Here is a 22,988-nt window from a genome sequence, read left to right as displayed (position 1 = left end):
AGGCTCATCGAATCGCCCGTGCCGCACTCTTCCTCTCGGGCGAGGAGTCTAGCCCCTCACATCATTCAGAACACGGATACGCGACGCAGCGTGATCGCGCTTCTTGTCTCCGAACCTACAACCGCCAGTCCACCGCCCTCAACGATCACGCGGAACTGGACCCGGACGAGCACCGCACTCTTGTCAGAAACGAATGTCGCATTCGGCTCGAGGAACTTCTGCCCGAGGAACCGGACCCTCTTCCGTCGGGGTTGGGTCGTCGAGCGAGAGTCCTCCTTCTGCGCATCAGAACGGACACAACGGTCGATTCAGCACGAATAGCAACATGGAGCCAAAAGAAGTCCTCGGGCTTGTGCCAGCGCTGCAAACTCGGAGCCCGGGCTACCTTCGCCCACCTTGCCTGGTCCTGCCCGGACCTGCCAGCAATACGATCCCGCCACCGGCCACTCGATATCATCCAGCTCGAAAGCTGGACGCACCCTCCAGGAACAGAGGGTGCACGTAAGCGTGTGCTGCGGACCCTCCTCGATTTCGTGTTCGAGGCGGGACTGCAAGCGCATATCTGACTTCCCTCACGGCCTAGCAGCCAGGCGTCCGGCCACCGCTGCATTCTATCCTTCCTCTTTCTTTTTTTCAGCCAAATAATAAACGTTTTACTGACTGACTGAATCTCCGTGTCTTTTTACCTTCACATTTAAAAAATATATTTGAAGATGTACTATCGATAAATGAATGGTTTAAGTACTGGGTCAGGTTAATAAATCTATGACAAATCATTACACACACGTAGCGTGATATAATGTGTTCATTATTCGATATGATTGAAATCAATAAACAATGAAGACGAAGAGGAAAATAATACACCCGAGTTCACTTCATGCCTAGAGTCACTAAATGAGCTTTAAAGTATCGGCACTCCGTTCCCCAAAACTGTTTTGGGCGCCGCCATTTTGGGTCTTGTTCAGAGCAAACGCAACTGCCGATCGTCATATCCAACAGTACGACTTCCTCTGCATTAGATGCGGTGCTAGGAAGCTGATGCAATATTGCAATGCTCTGTCGCGGGTTGTTTAAACATTTGTGTGGGACGGAAAAGCGTTTCCTGTGATATTAGATGAAGCTTCAGGTAACTGGCAACCATGATTTTAAGACACAATATGGCCAAGTGTCGTTACTCTGAACTGTAGCTAATTTACTGGCACAAGCGGGAACAATGAGGAAGAGGCAGGTGTCAAAAGGTAGTGGCTTGTGGAATCCACGGGGCTTACCTCATGGCCCCTCCAGGTATTACAAGCCTCTTGAACAAGAGCATGAATAGTGTCATTAAATAAGCAACGCGTCAGAGTAGCGACACTTGGCCATATTGTGGCTTAAAATCATGGTTGCCAGTTATTTGAAGCTTTATCTAAAATCACAAGAAACGCTTTTCCGTCCTCCACTTTAAACAGTGTGCGACAAAGCAAAGCAACATTACATGAGCTTCCTAGCACCGAATCTAATGCTGAAGATGTCGCACTTTTGAATCATGACGATCGGCAGTTGCGCCTGCTCTGCACAAGCACCAGAATGGCGGAATTCACAACACTGTCGGGGAAGAGAGTGCCGATACTCTAAGCGCAGCTAATTTATTTGCTCAATAGTTCCCGCGAAACTCCTTTTCCCTGAGTGAAACTGAAACTAACTATGAATAATACACTATTATTATAGCTTATTTAGTTATAACCAACTACACATAATGAGAGGAGGAAGCGGCCGGGTAGGAGAAACGCCGGTTTTATGTGAGACCGTTCTAACCGTCTCAAAAGAAAGAACGCGCGAGCTTGCGCTGGTTTAAAAAAGGCATCCAAAGAAAAGAGGCGGCACGCTGTGCTCTTTGTTATTATGCGTCTAATTGCAAATTGTTGTGTGTATGTTTATACAGCCGGAAGTTAGTCCGCCTTAGTGGGCGTCTGACTCTCAGCTGTAGATGAGCAATTTAGCCAGTGCGGTACAACCGCAAACCTGGGGTCTTTAACGTGCACCACGCAGTAGTGATACACGACCGCACGCCGGTACGATGCTCTTCCAGATCGAAACGGGCAGGAGCGGGGTGACTTCTGCAGCGGGAGCTTTCGCTCCAAGTGCTCCGAGCTGGTGTGCGCTAGACCATGCACTCGGCCACCGACCCCCCCCCCCCCCCCCCCCCCCCCTTTGTGCCTCTAATTTATATACAGGTATAAGCATCTGAAGATCGACGATGGACGTCGATCGTCTCGTGGTAATGTAATGTAATAACATTATATAAATAATAAACTTGTTGAAGGTCTGAACGACTCAATTTTTCAATTCTTGGATTATAATATGGTGGGAGCCTATTGTACTTACTGTATATGAGGTAGGTAAGCAATATGAGGTGACGAGGTAATGATTAAATGATGAGGCTCTATAAGGACGACGACATTAGTGGGTGTCGAACCACAACGTACAGTGCCAGACTTGTTTCAAGTATCGTGTACCCAAAGGCTTTCTTCACCCGCAACAGAATATGGTAGAATCAATGAGGACGCTGCTTTACAACTGTACGTGGAACAGGAAAACTGCACTGTGCAGAAGTGCGACTTATTCGTTAATAGGAGGGACGGATTTATAGCAGCATTCCCTGATTGATTACTTGCAACAAATGGCCTCCTTGATGTAAAGTGTCCCCGTTCCAAGAGATTCTTGAAGCATACCCTAACCGCAAAGGAGTATGAGGCGAAAAATAAGAAAAAGGAGCCTGGTGTGAAATGTCCATATCACCACTATAGCTTCTACTATCAAATACAAGGGCAGTTAAACAATACACAAAGAGAGTTTTGTGATTTAGTTATATTTACACTTAAGGGCATTCATATACAACGTATTCAGTGAGATGACACCTCCTGGTCAACCAACATAGAGCCTTTTCTACTCAAGTTTTACATGGAAGGCCCCACTTCCGCTGAAATTCCTTACGTAGACGAGTTGTCCGACCGAATAAACTGCAATTACTCTCGATCTGGGAATCTCTCGATCTTCGTTCGTAAGCCATAGTATCATTAGATTGAGGGGTGTGGCTCTTCGTCAGCCGAATTTTACTCCGGTGAGTGTTTTGACCGTGTAAGACTAGACCGTCGCGTGCTGCTGGAACAACAACCTGGCGATTCTTCACTTAACTGCTTCTTCCGTAAGCTTCAAAAGGGCTTTTTCTTTTTTTTTTTTTTTGTTTCGCACACCATCTGTTCTGCATGCCCGTTAGTTGCAGGATGGTATGGTGCACTAATGTGATGCCTGATGCCGTTTTTTTTTCTTCTTCTTCAAAAACTTGTTTATTTTGTTTGAAGCAAGATTTGGGGCGTTATCAGAGAAAAGTATTTTCGGTAGGGCAAAAGTAGGTAAAAGAGACCGTAGAACGTCAATGACGTGTTTGGACGTCGTGGCAGGCATCGTGTAAACTTCCAGCCACTTAGAGTATGCATCGCCCATGACTCCGCAGATGCCGATACGTTTCGCCACCCACCGATTGAATAGTGGATCGTTTTCAGTTACTGTTCATGATGGCGTTGGACTCAAGGAAGACTTCGAGTCTTTCCAGAAAGTTAGCCCAGGTGCCAGGACTTTTGTCGAAAGCGGTAAGTGTTCGAAACGTCGACAACGTCGATAGTCACGTGTTGTGCTTGACACTGGACACTTACCATTCGCTGAGAAGAAACTTGCTTGTTCGTCTGCCACGAGTCGTCCAATATCAGGTTATCACCGCAACACCATCTCCCGACAAAAACGCATGTCCATAGTTAGCAATCACGTGAACTTATAAATTCCCGAACGCTCATAACTTGCCGTCGCTAAACGCCGTTCATTCATAGCGTCATCATTGCAAATAAACGTCTTCCTATTTATTCTGATGGTTTTCATCATATTCCTCCTAAGCTGTACTTACAACATTATGTGTGTCGGTACTTCCGAAAATATTGCAACGGCGTTTGTTTTCTGGGAACTATAATGTAACAACCTTTACAACATCTTCCGGACCCCGTGAAACACAATATTTCGTGACGTTATTTTAGCCGTCATTAAGATGGTGAGGTAAGTAGCGTAAATCGCAAAGCAGTTTACTTGACGTCCGCTTCCACTGGCGTCTTGGAAGATTGAGTCTACTGAGCGTGCATTCCTGCAGAAGAAATTTTCATTGATAGAATATTAACACATCAATCAACATTTGATTCCTTCTTGGTAAGATTTATTGCGAAAGCCCGTTACAACCGCCGAACCGCATCTCCCTATATCAGAGAACAATTTATACCCAGCCTGACATTCTCGCATACATCCGTTTGCTGAGCACAGCTGGCAGCGGCGCGAGCAAGGCCACGAGGGGAACGTGATGGTGCTCGAGCCATCCCACTGTGACCCAATGTTTCGGCCACCCCACGGGTGCGTGTCGCCACCTGTTGGTTGAACTAACGCCTTGTTCAAGATGGCTGCCGTGGGACCGCAGCCTTAAGCTGAGACTGCAGCTAAAGCTTCAAGGGCGAGCTAGACCGCTCTCCTTGCTTGCAGACGTACTATCGGGGAAAAATGAAATGCGAACAGAGGAGCGCGTGGCTCGCGGTACAGGCTGCGCCGCCTGGAAGTGAGACTAGGAGCGAGGGTGCGTGGCCTACTTCGATGTGTTCACGCCTTTCGATTGGCGCTCCCCCAGCTTCGGCAGTGCGCCTCTCAGTGCGCTGAAAGCTGTCACCGCTATCTTTGCCGTTTCGGCGAGTGCGGCAAGCTTCTTTGCACCGCACGCGCCGAGCAAGCAAAGATAGCGGTGATAGCTTTCAGCGCACTGAGAGGCGCACTGCCGAAGCTGGGGGAGCGCAGAGCGAAGGGCGTAAACACATCGGAGTAGGCCGCGCACCCTCCCCCCTAGGCTCACTTCCAGGCGGCGCAGCCTGTACCGCGAGCCACGCGCTCCTCTGTTCGCATTTCATTTTTCCCCGATAGTACCTTTCTAGCTCGAGCGCTTGTTTTGCGGAAGAATGTTTCAGAACCGTGACCTCGTGCTCTCGTGCTGGTTGCATTGTCTGCAGCGTAGCCTCCTCTATTAGCGATGTGCGCGGCCAAAAGCGTCGCTGTGGTCAGCTTTCCACGATTGGCCAAACCATGTGTATATGAGCACGGTCAGATTGTCATCTTTGACGGTACTAGTTTCGGATTGCGATGGCTCCTAGCTTCCACTGTGCTTTTTAAACACACCATCGAACTCGTCGTCGCACCCGATGGTCAGTAGCCTGAGGCCAGATTCACAAAACGATCTTACGCCAAAAATGTGCGTAAGACAAAACTTAAGAACAAATCCGTATTCACGAAACGAAATTTTCGTAAGTTTTGCGCAGGTTACGACGAAATCCTACGACAGCTCCCAAGCTGTCTTACGCACTTCTTACGATCAAATCAGCATGCCCGACAGCGTCGCTCAGTTGGTCGCGACAACCAACGGATGTTTATTTTTCTACGTGCGCTTCTCACGCGTCCCGACTTCAAGCAGCAAGAAACAAGTAAAAAGTACTTGAAACAGACCACGACGAACGAGCAAGAACGCTGGATCCACGGACACCCGGGAAAAACTCCAAGGGCCACGAGTACGGACTCCGACCGATCAGCAGATAGGCCTAGCAGGCACTCCGACTCGGCGCAGCGATGATCTGACGGCCCTTGGCGAAGACCGTCTGCCCACGACCAGCTGGCGTGCTGAATGGAATATGCCCGCGCGACCCTTGTGAACCCTTCCCGTATTATAGTTTGATCGCTGACCTCAATTCTAGATTAAGAGGTCAACCTCTTCCTCTTTTCATCTCCTTGTTTTCCGAGGCAACGGTGACGAACGCTGTCGTCGAAAAGGGGCTCTCATCGATTCTATCTCTGTTTTGTGTGATATCAACCTCAAATAAACGCCGTATGGATTACCTTCGCAACATGGTATGTACACTTTGTTATTAGTATTCCATTTTATTCTGACACGACTGCATCTCACTGTCGAGTTCGTGGGTCGCAATGCCGGTCCAACCTTTCTTCGCCGGGTGTCGCGTCAGCATCGAGTTACATTTGTAAAGGATCGGTCCCGAAGCGCTTATCAATTCGTGGTCCAACACCGCAAATCCAGCACTTCGATCAAACGCGCGCGTCCGCTCCGTAGCGTAAACAAGCATTTACGTGGCTCTTGCTGATACTCTCGTAGTTAAACGTATCTTTTTTAACGTCGACTCGCTCCTGCATCTCCGAGGCCGCAAAAAACGCCGCGGCAATTTGTTCCCATCTACGTCGCTTTGCAAACGACTGCGGGCCGTCTTTTACCAACGATGACAGTTGTGTTGACTTGGTAGCGATCGAGTTCGTAGCAGTCAATGGGGGTGGTTACGCATCCCGGCCTCGGCATTCGGGCGAGTTTAAATCGTGTTAGCGTCGACATATCACTGCACGGATACAAACTCCAGACAAGCGGTGACAGAAAGGCCGCCTGTGTTATGAAAAATCCACGTGCTCCGAACGGCTCCGAACGGCTCCGAACAAATGCCGAGCTCTCCGATTGGTTGTTCGTGCTGCCGAAGACGCCGTCGCCATAGCAACAGCACCGGTAAGTTTTAGTTCCTCCGTACGACAACGTCGCTTTCCTCCTCTCACTTAAGAACGCGTTCGTGAATACCGATTTCTCCTCTTCTTACGATGTTCTTAACTTACGAACTTCTTAGCTAAGTTGTCGTAAACTAAGAAGCTCTTCGTGAATCTGGCCTCAGAATAACAAGTGGTGACGTCACGGCGAGGAAAATTCCAGTCGTGACGTCACGGAGGGAAACCATAAGAGGGCGCCACCGAAACATCTCGGCGCTAATACTGACAAAACGTAGCAGATCGCCACGAGACGCGGCCGCCGAAATTAAAAAGGTATAGCTGAAGACACCCGGTGAGAGGAGAGCCTAAAGCCGGAGAGCGACTCTGGGAGAACCGGAGAGCCTAGAGTGCCTTCATACACACGCGCGCTTTTGCTTGAGTGGTGACATCTCAGCCATTTTTCCGCCCAGTCGTTTTTTTTTATGCATTTTGAAGTGCGCGCAATCCGGTGTCAGTCAGCTCGAGCGCGTAGCTTTGGCTAACGCATAGACGCCATTTTACCGCCCAAGTCACGCACCGAGCGCTCGAGAGCGTCACGCGCTGACACATCCAGGGCAACAATGGATGTCTTCACCCTGAGACAGACAGACATGTAGGCACCCTAGGAGAGCCAGGTGACGGGCGCCCCGCTGCGGCGAGACGCCGAAACACACTTCTCCCAAGCGATGGAATGTCCCCTCGTACTTCTCGCGTTCCTCGGGCTACCGCTTCTTTTCTCATGAAGTTTGAAAACCATGCTACGGGTCCTCACTGCTGCAAAAGCTGTGCGCTGACGACCAGGTTCCCCGAAAAATGCTCTGTGCTACCAGACCCTCGCACTCCAAATCTTCGACCGGGTACTCCATGGCTCCGTCGTCAAACTGCCAAGGTTTGTGAGTATAGAGGAGGCTATGGCCGCAGCCTCGGCTTAAAGGGGCACGGCAAAAGGACGAAGAAAACCAAGTGCTGCTTCGAAGGGCGTGCCTATCGGTGCCAAGCACGAGCTTTCCAGTAGCGACATAGGTCTAGAGCGTCGGATAATTACGACACAGAATTCTAGAGGTACGGCTGACTGAATAGGTGCATGTGATTCTTCTGATCCTTTCAAGCGCCTGATTCTCATTCACATGTTTGCTTTGAAAAAAAAAAATTGCGTTACGGGGATATTTATACAGCGTGTAGTTGGTCAGCCATTAAAGGAGCGGTGCAACGATCTTCAATTAGAATGTTTTTCACACGAGCTTACTGGCACTAGTCGGACTCAAGGGTACTCGCACGCTACGCCACTGGCCAAGAAACTCCTTTGTTGCGGTGTAATTTCAAGGACAGAAGCGCTCATTTTCAATCAATCTCTCCTTTGCGAAATTTGATGACGTAAGGTGGGGATCGCAGTACACACATGTGACGATATCTGAATGCGGTTCATAAATAGGACCCCAGCATTGCGTTGGCACTCGATTTGGGCTCGTGATAATTACTATAGTTCAAGAAGCATTCGGGTAGTGGCCCGTGTCCAATCGCTGCAACGACGACAATAGCCGAGCCATAACAATGTCTGGAAGTCAACGCGTGTCCTGTGCTTTGCCAATCCCAGCGCGTGGCTATGATCAACATTGGCGGCATATAATCGGCTCCAGATCGCGTGGCCGCTTGTTCTGGCTGCGAGTTGAGGGGGTGAACGCTGCTCGTTTTTCTTAAATTTTTTCCTGGGACTTCTATTGCGTGGGTGAATAACGAACGCGTATTTTATAGGTTGTTGTTGTTGCAAACATCTTTTATTTTATGAAAAGAAGGGGATAGGAGTACCAGAAAGAAATAGGTAATCTTGATCGAGGAATCATTTCTGGCTGGGTGCCCCTAGTCCGGGGTTCCAATCGCGGCTTGCACCACCGTCGCTCTCCGTACTAACCAGTGTTGGCTTCCCGGATTGCTCCAGCGTAGGGCCGCGTTCCAGCTGTCCCTCGTCGGGTTCGGAATCGGATCCAAACCTTTAATGTGCTTGCACACCCACATCAAGTGGTACAGGTCCCCCCATTTTCACCCGCAAAAGGAGCAAGTTGGTGAAGGATGGAGTTGAGGGTACCATTGATGGAGCTTCATTGGCGCCTTCATGGTTCCTGTCTGCAGTCTTCTATAGAGGTGCTCCTCCTCCTTGGTGAACTTCGAAGGTGGCGCTGGAAGAGTCATTCTGGCTTCCCTGATTGTCTTCAAGTATTCGTTGTACTTCATGTTGGGGTCAGGGGAGTGTGGTTGAGGTGCGGACGAGTCCCGGTTCGAATGAAAGGCTCGGGCTGCGGCGTTTGCCGCCTCGTTTCCCTCGACACCCACGTGACCTGGTGCCCAGACGATCTTCATGCTCGTAAACTGCGCCTTGGAGAAGATTCTCGCCACCTGTTCGCCTATTTCACCCTTGGCGAAGTTGTGGCACGCCCGTTGCGAGTCTGTGATGACGGTGATGTGGTCTTGTTTGGTACCTGTGGCAGCCAGAGCAATTGCGGCTTCTTCTGCGTGTTCTGTGAGGGTCGTGTAGACCGACGCCGTCCTCACCACGTTGCCACGAGGATAGGCCACGGCCAGGGTGGCGGTGTTGCCTCTTGGTAGGATGGCCGCGTTGGCGTACAGGGTTCCGGGCTTCTTGCTCCATATCCTGGATATGGTCTGTGCACGAACTCTTCTTTTGTTGGCGTTCCTTTCCGAGTTCATGTTCCTTGGGATCTTCTCGACCGTGATCTTGCCTCGTACAGTTGGTGTTAATTCTTGTTTGGGTTCTTGGTGTAATATGCCACCCGGTGTGGCCAATTGCAGCCGCTCCAGGAGCCATCTTCCGTTCGGTGTTTCGCTGAGGCGCTTGATTTGTGATATACGCTGGGCTTCCCAGAGTTCCTCGATGGTGTTGTGGAGGCCCGTGCTGAGCAGGTCCTCCGTGGCCACGTACTCTGGTAGTCCAAGGGCGCACTTGAAAGCTCTTCGAATGATGACATTGAGTTTGTTGACTTCGGTCTGAGTGAGTCTCAGGTACGGGGTGGCGTACATGACCCGAGATACCACAAAGGCATATAGCAGCTGTATAGCCTCCTTCTCTTTGAATCCGGACCGCTGGTTCCTGATTCTCCTCAGCATCCCGACGACGTGCGTCGTGGAAGTGGTGAGCTTGTTGATGGTGCTAAGATTTCTTCCCGACTGGGTGAGGATCTGGCCGAGGATCCTCACCTCCTTGGGCTTGGGTACTTCTTGTCCGTCGATGTAGATGTTCAGGTCCACAGGTGGTTATCTGCTGTACGGGTTCTTGAACACCAGAAGTTCTGACTTTTGGGGAGAGCATTGAAAGCCTCAGTCTTTAGCGTATGAGGCCACGGCATTCGCTGCCCTCTGGAGGCTTTCTTCGACTTGGGCGTCGCTTCCAGACTTGCACCAGATGGTGATGTCGTCGGCGTAGATGGTGTGTTCGATGCCGGGAATGTTGTTAATGACCTCTGGTAGTCCCTTGAGTGCGAGATTAAAGAGTAGTGGCGACAGAACTGCACCCTGAGGAGTCTCCCTGGGCCCTAGCTGGTACAGGTCCGATGTGTGACTCCCGATGTTCAGGATAGCGGTCCTGTCCGTCAAGAAGCTCTTAATGTAGTCGTGGGTCTTCTGGCCACAGTCAATGCTCGCCAGATCTTGCAGGACGCCCTCGTAAGTGACGTTGTCGAAAGCGCCTTTGAGGTCCAGGGCAAGGACTGCTCTGGTCTGCGTCCTTGATGGTCTCTCCAGAAGGTCCTTGTAGAGACACAGTAGCATGTCTTGGGAGGACACGTGCGGACGAAAGCCAAACTGCGTGTGTGACAGCAGTCCTTGCTTCTCCACGTGCGCCACCAGCCTCGAGTTGATGATGCGTTCGAAGGCTTTGCCATGGCACGAGGTCAGAGATATTGGTCGAAGGTTGTCGAAACTTAGGTCCTTTTTGGGCTTGGGTACGAGTCTGACGTCAGCCTCCTTCCAAGGCTTGGGGCACTCGCCTTTAGACCAGTAGTTGTCGTTGAAATGGTCTACTAGTTTCTTGATGGATTCGTCGTCCATGTTGTAGAGCAGTTTGGCCGTGATGGAGTCGGGGCCCGGTGCCGCCGTTTTCTTCATCTTGGTCAACTCGTATTCTGGCTCCCAGACGGTGATGTGCAGGGTTGGCTCGCCCATGGTAGTCCTTTTGTGCTTCAGATGGTTCGATGCACAAGTATTTGCTCGCCAACTTGTCAAACATTTCGTGTGTGGTGAGAGGGCTCTTAAACACGAGTTCGGAGATTTGTTTACACGTGGCCGTTCTGGTGTTGTTGGGGTCCAGTAGTGCCCTGAGGAGTTTCCACGTGCTCGCCGAGCTGAGTCGACCCTGGATGCTGTCGCACAGGTTGTACCAGTTTTGCCTGGTCAGCTTCTCGGCGTACTCCTCTGCCTTGTGGCTAATCTCCTGGATTTTTATCTTTAGCTTCCTGTTGAGGCGTTGATTCTTCCACCTCTTGCTGAGTGACCGTCTGGCGTCCCACAGATGAAGGAGATGTGGATCTACACAAGGTGTCTCCTCGTCTACCGTGAGGACCTTGGTGTAGGCTGCCGTGCTGCTGACGGCTTCCTTGATCCAGGACTCGATGTCCTCGATGGTGCTAGTAGAGACACCTCTGTGCTCGCGCCACTTGTCCCACTTTATGATCTTAACTTGACCGAGCTTCCTGGGCTTGACTGAGGTGCAGGTGGCCGTCGTCTCTAGGATAAAGTGGTCGCTGCCGAGATTTTCGTTGGTATTCTCCCACTTCGCGTCTTTGACGTTCTTGACGAAAGTAAGGTACGGGCAGGTGTCCCTACACGAGCTCGTGCCCGTCCTCGTCGGTGTGGTGGGGTCCGTCCAAAGGGTCAGTCCTTCTTGACACATGGTATTGAATATCCTCTTGCCCTTGGGTGTCGTGTAACGATACACCCAAGACTGTGTGCCGCGTTGAAATCTCCACCAAGGATTATCGGATCATGTCCGGAAATCTTGAGGGCCTCTTTGAAGAGCTTTTGCACGCAGTCTCTTGGCGATTTTGGATTGCTGTAGACGTTCAATACGTGGAAGGCATTCTTCTGCTTTCCTTGTGGAATCAAGGTAACCATGCAATTGTGAGGTGTCTTGGTTGGAAGCACGTATTTCGTCGCAGTAAATTTCTTATGAACCATAATGCAAACGTAGGAATCTTCTTCAAATGTGGTGTAGTCCTTTAATTTAGCCGAATTTATACCTTGTTCTTGAAGCATGATGACCGCAGGTTGCTTTACCGTCGCCAGCAAGCTGAGGCTGGATTGCTTGCGGTGGAGGATCCTGCAATTCCATTGCCAAATCTTTAGTTGCGTAGCCATGGAGGTCTAGTGAGTTGAGTCACTCGACTCATTTTCTTCGCCTCCGGCTTTTTTCCGTTTAAGGGTCTGAGATTGGTAAATGTTCTTGATCATTGCGTCCCAGCTTTCGAGCCTTTCCTCTATTGCAGTTAAGTGCTTCTGGATGTCGTAATTCTTGCGATCCACTCCTTCAAACTTTTGAGCAAGTTCTGTCTTAAGGTCCATGATTGCCTTCTTGTAAGCGTTTTTGCTCTCCAACATGCTCTTCTTTTCAGTTTCTTTCTTGAATTCGAGAAATTCCTCTTTGAGTTGACGAACCTCTTCTCTTATGCTTTGTTTACCACCGCCAGTAAGGGAGGAAAGGTCGTCGTCTTTGTAACTGATCCTTTTGACCTTTTTTGCTGCCTTCTTTTTGTTCTTTTTCTGTCGAGGCTTAATGGTGGCAGCCTCAGCCTCCCCCACCTCATGGTCGGTGCTCAGAGCTCTCTGTCTAGACCTGGAGCTGCTTCGGGGTCTATTCAGAGGTTTGCTCCACGCGTTAGTTCTGGTCCTACTCGTGGAGCGGTTTCTCGACTGGGAACGAGACTGACCCCTTTCCGCCGATGGTTGTGGTTTTTTCTCTGTTCTTCCTCCCTTCCTTTGCCCCATCGCAGTGGACGAAACGTGGTTGGTGGTTGGGGTGTAGAACTTTTCCTTGCAGGTCTCGTCGTAAGTGCGGTGAGGTCCGACACACAGAGCGCATTTGGGTGTGCACTCGTGTGATCCTCCAGTGTTTGGAGTGCCACACATGTTGCATGCGTACCCTCTCGGTTCGGGACAGGACCCAGCTCTGTGTCCGACTTCGCCGCAGTTCAGGCAACCCAGCTTGGTCTTCTTATGCATGAAGCAAGGTATTTGGTTCCAGTCGAATTCGATGGATCTTGGCACTTCGTTACCCTTGAAGGTGATGACAACAGCTTTTGACTTGCCCATTCTTCTGGCGTTGAGAATCTCGTATCCAGCTGGAGCTCGCGTGAATCTAGAGATTTCTTCGTCCGTGATAAAGATTTCCACACCCAAGATGACGCCTCTGCACGTGGATTCTTGAGGAACCACGTGATCGGCTTCTACTTGAAGCAACACATTGTTTTGGATCTTGAGTTGCTGGACGTTGGCGATCTTTACTTCTTCCCAGTCATTGGTTGCAGCCATGATGAGATTTTGAGCTTCTAAGCTCTCGATTCGCTGTTCCCCTAGCTAAGTGCTATTTGAGCCGCTCCTCTGATGAACATGCGGTACTCTTTGAGATCGATCGGTTGCTTGGGCTTTATGACCACCTTGTGATCAAATTCTTGCAAACTCGGTAGCCGAATCTGAGATCTAAGAGACGGCGCTCGTTGTTGGGTTTTCTCGATAGTTCCAGGACGATCTCGCAGGATCGAATCAGGTGGCGGTGACTTTACTTTCTTGTCGGAATAGACAACCTCGATCCAGTCGTTACCAGACGTCGCTGCTGAATTATGGCGCTTTTCCGGAATGGCATTTGCTGAGCTTCCTTCGGTATCCATCCTTCCTTGCCCAAAATTATGGGAATTTTGAAGGATTTCTTCGGGAAGCGCTACACTTGCTGGTAAAATCGAAGCAAATTCCATTCCGTCGGGGTCATAACCCTGAACAATGCTTCCTCCCCCGGCATAAATTTGCTGGGAATTCATACTTTTCTTGGTAGACTTAGCCCTCCCTACGCTTGAAAGTCGGAGGTCATGTCTTAATGCATGAGGACAGGCTAATCCCCTTTAGGCCTAGTTCCCCTTCGCCGTGGCCGGTTCATGAAACGGGCCTGAAATGTCCAAAAAATGGTACACTGACCTGCAAGTTGTGTCCGGATGATCGGGTAGTTCTTATACGTCCGATGACACACTTTTCACAGGTCCAAAGCATTTCTGGTCAAAAAACCTTCCAAATTGACGGAGCCGATGTCAAGCGTGTCCGCTCTGCTGAACCATCTTCGTCTTCCTATTTTATAGGTCATTAACGTCAGGGATTCGTTCTAAGCGGTATTTGCGCAAAGTACAAAAATTGTTGCATCGCCCATTTAAAGTTCCGACGAGTCACACTCTGTAGATGAGCAATTTAGCCAGTGCAGTACAACCGGTAGTCTGGGGTCTTTAGCCAAACCGGAGCTGAACCCAACCGAAATCTTCGCCGACACTTTCAAACTAAACCGCAACCAGACCGAAAAAAAAAAAAAAATATATATATATATATATAACGGTAACCGGTACAAAACGCTTCACGGTAATTTTTTTTCTTTGCTATTTTGTTGGTATCACAAAATGAATATTTGGGAGCAAAACACTTGCAGCTGTATTTCTACGTATTTATCAAATCATCATACACAGAATTGCAATGTACGAAAAGGTGTGGGCTTTCGTAGCGCTTTCGTATTGGAGCTAGGATTTCCCATGTGTCACGTGACCCCGTGACGTCACGTGACTCAATGCGTGAAGTCGATTTAAATTAAGAACGTCGCTATACCTTGTCTCACCCTCTGATGAACTAAAGGCCAACGTTACAGGCTGCCAGGTCCAATCACGAGCCAGTTAGAAACCAGGCGGTGCATTGCCCCGGCGTGCGTACCAGTGCGCAAGTTTCGGAGATACGCTCGCCGGAAAAACGCTTGGTTCCTAACTGACTCGTGACTGGACCTGCGCTCTAAAAAAAAGCCTGTGCGCCTGCTTTCCCGCACAACACTCGGAAAGCCAATCACCGCAACTTACGGAGGCAGCTCAGTGAATGACATTGCTGAAACATTTGTTTAGACCAAAACATTGACTGCAGTCCACGTGGTGAAGGATGTTCACTGGGGCGAAGCTCTGGTGGTGCGTGTCTGCGTAGACGCTGAGCCGCAGCATGCCGAGCCTTTCGTTCGTTTTCATCCATGTCAGAAAGACAATCTGTGGTATGGAACGTGGTTATATACGCATTTGAGCATTTGACCGCAGCGCCCTCTCGTTAAACGTTGAGCCAATGCAAGCAGTTTAACGCGATTATACACGCATTTGACCGCAGCGCCCTCTCCTGTATGGACGTTGAGCGGCTACATGCAACGTTTCATCCATGACATCGCCAGCTCTTGAGTTACTACCACATCTCAGAGCCCCCTAGTCGTCCCGCAGTCGTGGCCGAGTGATTAAGGCGATGGACTAGAAATCCATTGGGGTCTCCCCGCACAGGTTCGAATCCTGTGGACTGCGTAAACATTTTTTTTCGTCATTTTTTTCCCCTACACGAGCACGTGAGCTCACGAGCACGAGCACGAGCACCAGCAAGATCGATATGAGCATGGACGCCGGATGGACAAGACCATAACCGCCGAATTCAGAAACCTCACTCAAACTCACGGTGGAAGAAATACATTTAGGTGATGACTCTCTGTCTCGCGCGGCGACCACATTATGTTCGGCGCACCGAGCGCGCTTCACTCGCACGGAGATAGATGGCGCGCGCGTATAGAGGGGCTTGTGAAGGCTTGTATACGCCTCGCAAGTGGGCTCATTATCGTCTTCTGCGCATGAAAAAGGAAGTAGCGGTGACGTCAGAACGCCGAGCCCTGATTGGCTGATCGGGACCCCCTATCTGAGCGTCGTCTGCTCCCTTGCAACATCGTCTGCGTCTGTCTTACCTTTCCTGCGACTTTCGGAAGTACTTCGCCTTTCAGAGTGGGCAGACGAAATAACTCGAGTTGTACCGCAGCGAAGGCTAGAAGCGCGAGCTCATAGCGTTGGCAGCTGCTCTTAAGTCACGAGAGCTTGTGCCGCCAGGATGTGCCCCATAGTAAGGAGCTCGTGCTTGTAGCCTTTCCTGCAGTACATCATAAGGTGAAACAGAGTATACTCACAGTTCCGAACACGATCTGGTCGCTCGCTCCCCGTGGGGAGAGTGGCCAGAGTCACCACCTAAATGTATTTCTTCCACCGTGCTCAAACTACACTCAAACTGAAGGACCCCTCCACTTCCTCGAGGAAGGCGCGAGGGCCGGCGCTGGCCAATCGCGACAGCGGATTCGTCCTCGCGATTGACCAGCGCCGGCCTTCGCGCCTTCCTCGAGGAATTGGAGGGGCCCTTCAGTTTGAGTGTAGTTTGAGGGAGATTTCTGAATTCGGCGGTAAGGAGCTTCGCCCCTAAAAACGCCGTCTGAGTTGTGACATTAAGCAATGCAAGCGTGACGTTCTGCATTGCTTAATGTCACAACTCAGACTGCGTTTTTTTGGTCTAGACCTATGTTTCGGCATCGTCATTCGCTGAGCTGCCTCCGTAAGTTGCGGTGATTGGCTCTCCGAGTTTTGTACGTGAAAGTAGACGCACAAAACTTTTTTAGAGTGTGGCATGCCTGTAGCTTTGGCCTTTAGTTCATCGTAGGGCGAGACGAGGTTCAGATTTATTAACGTTGTTGACGCCGTGACATAACATGATATCACGACTTCACACCGAGAGCCAAGTCACACCGTGACGTACACGATTTTCATGACCCCGAGTCGAGTGCTCGGTTTCATGACAATCAGTATCGCCGAACATTCGGATAAGGGCTCGTGTTCGATTGTAGACGACGGTAACCCAGCTCTAACAATACTGTAAAACCCTTAATGTTTGCGAACCCTTAATTTTCGCGAATATCGCGAATTGAAAAATTCGCGAAATTTTAGGGCACGCGGAAAAAACGGTCCTGAAGAGTTTTAGTACAGGTGTCTGGAATTCACGAAATTTAATGGCCGCGATTATGTCCACTGTGACCGATTCGCGAAAAATAGGGGCCGCCAAAATAAAAGGTTTTACATTATCTAAAGTTCAGGCCATGCTTTATGGTTTGCAAACACCAGCTTACGACTATGATAAGCACTGACTGTATATAATTAACATCAGATCACTTGGCCGCGTGTTCTAAGTTCGGATTGAGGAGGGGAAAAATGTTTCTTTACATTATTTCTTTTGCGTCTGCCATTGCGCGGAGAGGAAAACTAATGAGTCTCTTTGCAAGTTATCAACGGTCAGGGGTTAGTTTTTAGCTGTATTTACTTAATGGACACAATTGTTGCACGTCAAAATTTACATGTACGAATCATTAAGGCACCCAAACATGTTTTCATTGTTGGTGCACTCCCCCAGAAAGTGGCCCCCGATAATAGAAGTATTAAAGGGATTCTGAATCGAAACTTAAAATATACAAAAAACAACCATAGATAAGTCAAATAGGATCAGATAAACCTGTTATTGATAATCGCATAGTCATATTTTAAGCGGATGGCTATATTTTTTGTTCTAAATCCTCTGATTTTGGCGAGCGCTTCAAAATCAGACGTCGAAAAGCTCGATGCATCTCGGGAGATCCGGCCGATCAGGAGCGGTCTTGACGTCATCATGCCTCGGAGGGCCAAGCGTACCGTAGTTACGAGTCTTTCCACTTGGAGGCGTCAACGTGTTACAATCTCGCAAATCTTGCTTAGTCGAAGTACCCGAGCGCTGTAGCATATCGCGGAGCAGGCGGAGCGGCGAAGCTGCCACGAGTGAACGGTCGCCGATCAACGCGACGAGAGCGGTAGGTATACGTATGATGACATTGATAAGGACGAAGACGCCGCCACGCCGCTACATCACCAGTGGCCATGATGGCCAAGAAGCGATTCGGCCTAGAGTCGTATTTGTACGACCCGCCTGCCTTTCCTTCGTCGTCCACAACAGGCAACAGAATTCACGAAACGATATTACAGCAAAACCTAATAAGAGATCTGTATTCACGAAGAGAAATTATCGCCAGTTTTTCGTTGGCTACGATGAAATTCTACGATTACGCCTACGACCGCTACAGAGCTTTACGCACTTTTTAGGATCAAATCTACATCGCCGGCAACATCGCTCACTTACGTCGTCTGCATCTCTATGTGCTCTCTGTGCGCGTTCCAACAAGAGAGAGAGAGACAATAAACTTTATTCAAATCGGCACAGCAGTTTTGCTGTAGGACGAGATGGGAGAGAATGGGATTACCCCCTGTCCCGTCCCACCCTCCGTTGACGATGATGGAGGTGGTGGTGCCTCAGGTGACAAAAAAAAAAAAAGTTCTGGAAACTGGACGCCGCGGCGGAGACAAACGCTAAAACCCCGGATACCTGTGAAGCTACGGCAACGATCCCACCAACCAAGCGACCACCAAAAACTCGCTAGGCTTAACAAAACACTCCGACCGACCCGGGACAAGACTATGTGCAGACGACCGGCTGGCTTGATGAATGCAATACGCCCACGCCACCTTTGAGGACTCTTCTCGTGTGAATAGTGTGAACTCTGACCTCTATTTTAGGGTAAGAAGGCCAGTCTTTCCCCTCTTCGTACCTAGCATGTTTTCATGCAGCGGTAACGAACGCTCTCGTCAAAAAGGGACACTCTTCTCGATTCAATATTTTTTTTGTGTGTGTTATAGAGATCAAGTAAACGCAATATAAATTGCCTTCGCAACATGGGTACCTACACATTTTTAGATGTCCATTTTATTCCGACATGATGGCACGTCAACGCATGACGAGTTAGAGCAGTTTTTGGGAGCGACTCAATGTCGGTCCAATTTGTCTCTGCCGAGCGTCACGTCAGCATCAGGTTGCCATTGTCCCAGTGGTTCATAAAATCAGTCGTAAAAGATCGTTCCCGAAGCGGTTACCAAAAACGCGGTGACAGTGCGGTTCCGCTCCCAGTGCGAACAGGTATTTACTTGGATCCCTGCTCACACTCTTTTACTTCAAATGTATCTTCCTGGATGTTAACTCTCTCCCGCATCCCTGAAGCCACGAAAAACGCCGCAGCGACTTGTTTGCATGCGCGCCGCTTTGCAGAGCCGTAAGGGCCGTGTTTTTTTTTAGCAACGATGGTAGTTGTGTTGACTTCTTGGCGATCGAGTTCGTTATCAGTTGCAGTCGACCAAGGCGGCTATCCCGTCATCAGGAAAGGTGGGCATTCGGGCCCGTTTAAATAAACATTTCGTAGCGTGAATATTACATCGCACGTACACAGTCTCCAAAACCACCCCCAACAAGCTTTGCCGGAAGGACCACCTGATACTAAAACGAACAGTAGCCAACTCTGCTGTTACTTTCTTCACCAAAGCGCCTCGGTACTACGTTCAGGCCTAAGTAATCTCTATGAGTGACCGTACTTCCCGTCGTGGCGCTGCTCTTACGAACATGTCGTCACGACATTCCATCGAAGCTTCACAGATATCCACGAGGTGGACTTTGGTTATCGGTTTGTTTAGTTTAAAATACGTTTTCTCGCGTTATCCTGCAGAATATTGGGATTGGTGAAGTTCTACTTCAATTCTCTTTATGTTCAAGCAAAGAGATGGGCTCTAGAATTTGGTTTCCGTACACCTTTAAAAGGACAAAATGTGACTCATGAATCCGACGTTACATAGAAGTACAAGTGTGTACGGAAGGGATATTTGAAAAGAAAGATACTAGTGGCCCCCGAGTGACAGCCGAACGTTTTACGGCTCTGTTATACTCCAACGTTGAGCGCAGCGAACGTAGCGTATCGCAGAACGTGGGCCTTTCATTGGCCGGCGAGCAGGAACTCGATATCTTCGACCAATTAGCATCTGTGTCCGCTGCCGCCGCACTTGCTACGCTCTACGTCCCAGTAGAACAGAGCCTTTTTCAAGTTCTACCCCACGTTTTGACCACCTCAGTATTTTGTTTAACTTTCACAGTTGGGTGCAAAATAAATGCAATGGAGGATTAATGTTAAAAAGTGATACAAATATAATTGTCGAATTAACAGCTCCAAACGAAGGAGGGAATAGAGGGGGTTGTTTTAAGAACATACTGCGTTGTAAAGGTTCCTCTGCCCGGCATCTTCGGTGCAAACCAGAAAGCGTGGCCCGGAAACTGCTTTGTTTGCACCAGACGTTCGAGCCCCATTCCTCACAACGATGCACCAAAAATAATAATTTGTGCTGCTCAAATCCATGGCTTGCACTGAGAGCCAACTTTCTGCAACGTGAATTTTGCACCACCGGACTTGATTTTCTCAGCAAGAAAACATCGCAATAACAACCAGCGTACAGTGTGATGAGGTCACGTACAAACCATGTTAAACACTTCAGCTTTCTGGTGAAATTCGATGTTCGCAACACTATCAATAGATTTTCAAATTGCAAAGGTGCGCAGTATTTATAATAGACTCGCGATAATATACAACAGCCTCATTAGGGTGTACCGGAAGGAAAGGTGTGAAAAGCGCCTGCCTTTCCCGTGTGGTCCCTCCGCGCGTTGATGTCACCAGGGGTAAATTTGGCGTTGTACCTAGGTGCGGTCGAGTTGGCACTGTACCTACCAACTCGACCGTACGCGGTCGAGTTGCTTCGTGGTTGAGTCTACTAGAACACCCTTATCCCTCCTAGAATTCTTCCAAACACCTTATTCGTGGCTCCTGAAGCTGTCAGGCTTACGGTCGCATCGGTGTTTACTTGTATTTCTCATGGTGGTATGTCATTCCTTCCTCGAAAAAGAAGAAAACTCAACAGTGGTGTTTCGTGCCGGAATGCGATGGAAGATACAAGTCGTGTAGGGATAAGCCATCCCTTTTTGCGTTTAAGAAGTGGGCCTGCGCTATCCCCAGGGCGGACAAGCGTCTCGAAGAAAACTCAGCCGCATGCGAAAGGCATTTTGACGACAGGTGGGTGGGAGTGGAAACGGCTGCATTTGCTTAAAAAACAAAAGTGCGACGCTGATACCACTCGCGAAAAAGAATACTCCGAATGTTAGGTAGGCCGATGTAACCAGGAGCTGCAAAACACACAAGCAATAGTATCCGCCGCGCTTTCACTCGCTGTGTTTCCGGAGAAGTTTACCGAGCCCTAAAGCTCCTCGATATGTTTACGTTTGTCTTTCAAGTATCGCCGAATGCGCGAGCGCACTTGGCCCGTGTCTCGAGTGGCCCTTGGTAGCAAATGGCGACGGAGAACCCGCTCGTGGCATGTGTCTCGCGCGTTTCCACAACAGTGGTTGGCGGTACTTGTAAGAAACGCCTTTATCACGGTAAAGCCCCTTCGTATTTCAAAAGTAGCGCAAGGTTCGTCGATGCACGAGACACATGCAACGTGCAGCTCTTGGGAAGATCATGGCGGCACCGCGCAGCCCTGAGCTCGATTTCAGACGCTATGAATTTCCCAGAAGTGGCGCGCGACACGTGCCAATGAATGGCGCCACTTTTTCCAGGATAGAGGAGCTTTATATCACGGGGCTTTACAGCGCCCCTCTCCAAGACCGTGCGGCATCCGCGCGCACCGGGACCAAGCCTCGGTCTTTGCTTTACACACCACCCTTTCCGCAGCACCTTATAGACCGTTTTATCGTGGGTAGCGCCATTTTGAGAGCGAGAGAGAAAAGGGGAAAGGGCTACCGGCGCTTTCCTCCTCTCTGATTGTGTAGAAAGAGTGAAAGTCCCGGATGAGAGGCTTGGCCGGTGTTGGGCGTCTGCAGTGCCCCAACTTCGTTCGCGCTTTCTTCTACGTTTCAAACTCCCAAACTTAATTAAAGCCATGGTCTTTGATGGCGACAGTCCCCCGGTCATCGGGACACCATTGCTGGGTGATAGGGTGCACGAATACCGACAGAAAACGTCGAATACTGTCCGAGGACCTATGTAGCTTGCGTGGCATCTGGCAAGGCAAGTACGGCTGGAGTGTTTTTAAGCTCCATTGCTTTCCGCATGACTGGAAATGATGAACCATTTATACATTTTTGTTTGCAATGGGCCTATTTCAACGTAGCCGCTTTTAGTTGTAATCAACAAGCGATACACGAAACGGAAACCTCAATTAACTTTGTAAACGTCCGGAGCTGCTACATACCGTCTTGCTGTGCTGTTTTTATCTTCGTGTCCCTGTTCTTATATTTCCTTGTGAATGAACGACGAAGACGCTCTAGATGTACTTTTATCGAACCGCAGAAAGCCTCGAAGCAGCCACGAATTATTTTACTATTCCAATATTTTCAGTACTCACCTCCAATTTCTATAGCTGGCACGTTCGCTGCCGCTGTTCCCCCCGTCGCCACACTGGCGGATGCCATGACTCAAGCAAAGAAACGTGCACACTTGTCTCGAAAACGCAGATCGCAACACACAAGACGTTTTCTGCAGCGACTATCAAGCGCCTCAAAGCGCCTTAGTCAACGGAAACAACCCACCAGCGGCACTCCAAGGAGCGCTTTTGCCGGCTCTCTGGTATCGCGCAGGAGATCGCGATTAAAAAAAACAAAAAGAAAAAACAAAACAATAGAACTATGTTTTCAACAATTTCCAGCCTCACCCGGCGGCGGAAATAAGCCTTCAAAGTGTTGTAGATGATAAAATCGATTCAGTCACCACTGCAAATTATCACTATTAAGATAAATTCAGTTACGAAATTTTACAAGCTGAAACAGCAGTTATCACGAGAAAACTCGCACGCACATTGCGAGCGTACCCCATGTTCATCGGCGGTACAGCGTTCGGTGCGCGCTCCATTCACGAAATGTTCCGAGTGAAGTCGAGAGGATGGCGTTGAGGAAACGCCTTTTCGGTTTACGGACGCAATCCACTGCCCCCGGAGACAGGGGTCATGTGGAAAGCGATGGAGTTCAATGACATTGCAGCCGCTCTCGCCTTACTGGATTCCTTGCAAGCTACATATGTCCTCGGACAGTATTCTATGCTTTCTGTTTTTATTCGTGCACCCTATGACCCAGCAATTGTGTCCCGATGACCGGGCGACTGTTGCCATCGAAGCCTCGGGCTTTAATTAAGTTTGCGAGTTTAAAACAGAAAAAAAAAAACCACGAACGAAGTTCGCGCACAGCAGACACCCAACACCGGTGAAGCCTCCTCATCCGGGACTTTCACTCTTTATACACAATCAGAAAGGGGGAAAGCGCCGGTGGCCCTTTCCCCTTTTCTCTCTCTCCCTCTTTCAGTAAAACGGTCTATAGACCTTTTCCATAAGGGTGCCGCC

General features: G+C 49.5%; 1 pseudogene; it reads right to left on the bottom strand.

Annotated features, from left to right (window-relative positions):
* Window positions 1-8,484: 8,484 nt before the first annotated feature.
* LOC115326826 lies at window positions 8,485-11,527 on the bottom strand (annotated as a pseudogene).
* Window positions 11,528-22,988: the final 11,461 nt, after the last annotated feature.

This window comes from Ixodes scapularis, unplaced genomic scaffold (genome assembly GCF_016920785.2).
Source record: "Ixodes scapularis isolate PalLabHiFi unplaced genomic scaffold, ASM1692078v2 PGA_scaffold1__304_contigs__length_218370807, whole genome shotgun sequence".
In the NCBI taxonomy this organism is placed as follows: domain Eukaryota; kingdom Metazoa; phylum Arthropoda; class Arachnida; order Ixodida; family Ixodidae; genus Ixodes; species Ixodes scapularis.
Note: the sequence above shows the minus strand (reverse complement) of the source record. Positions and strands in the feature narration are given on the sequence as shown.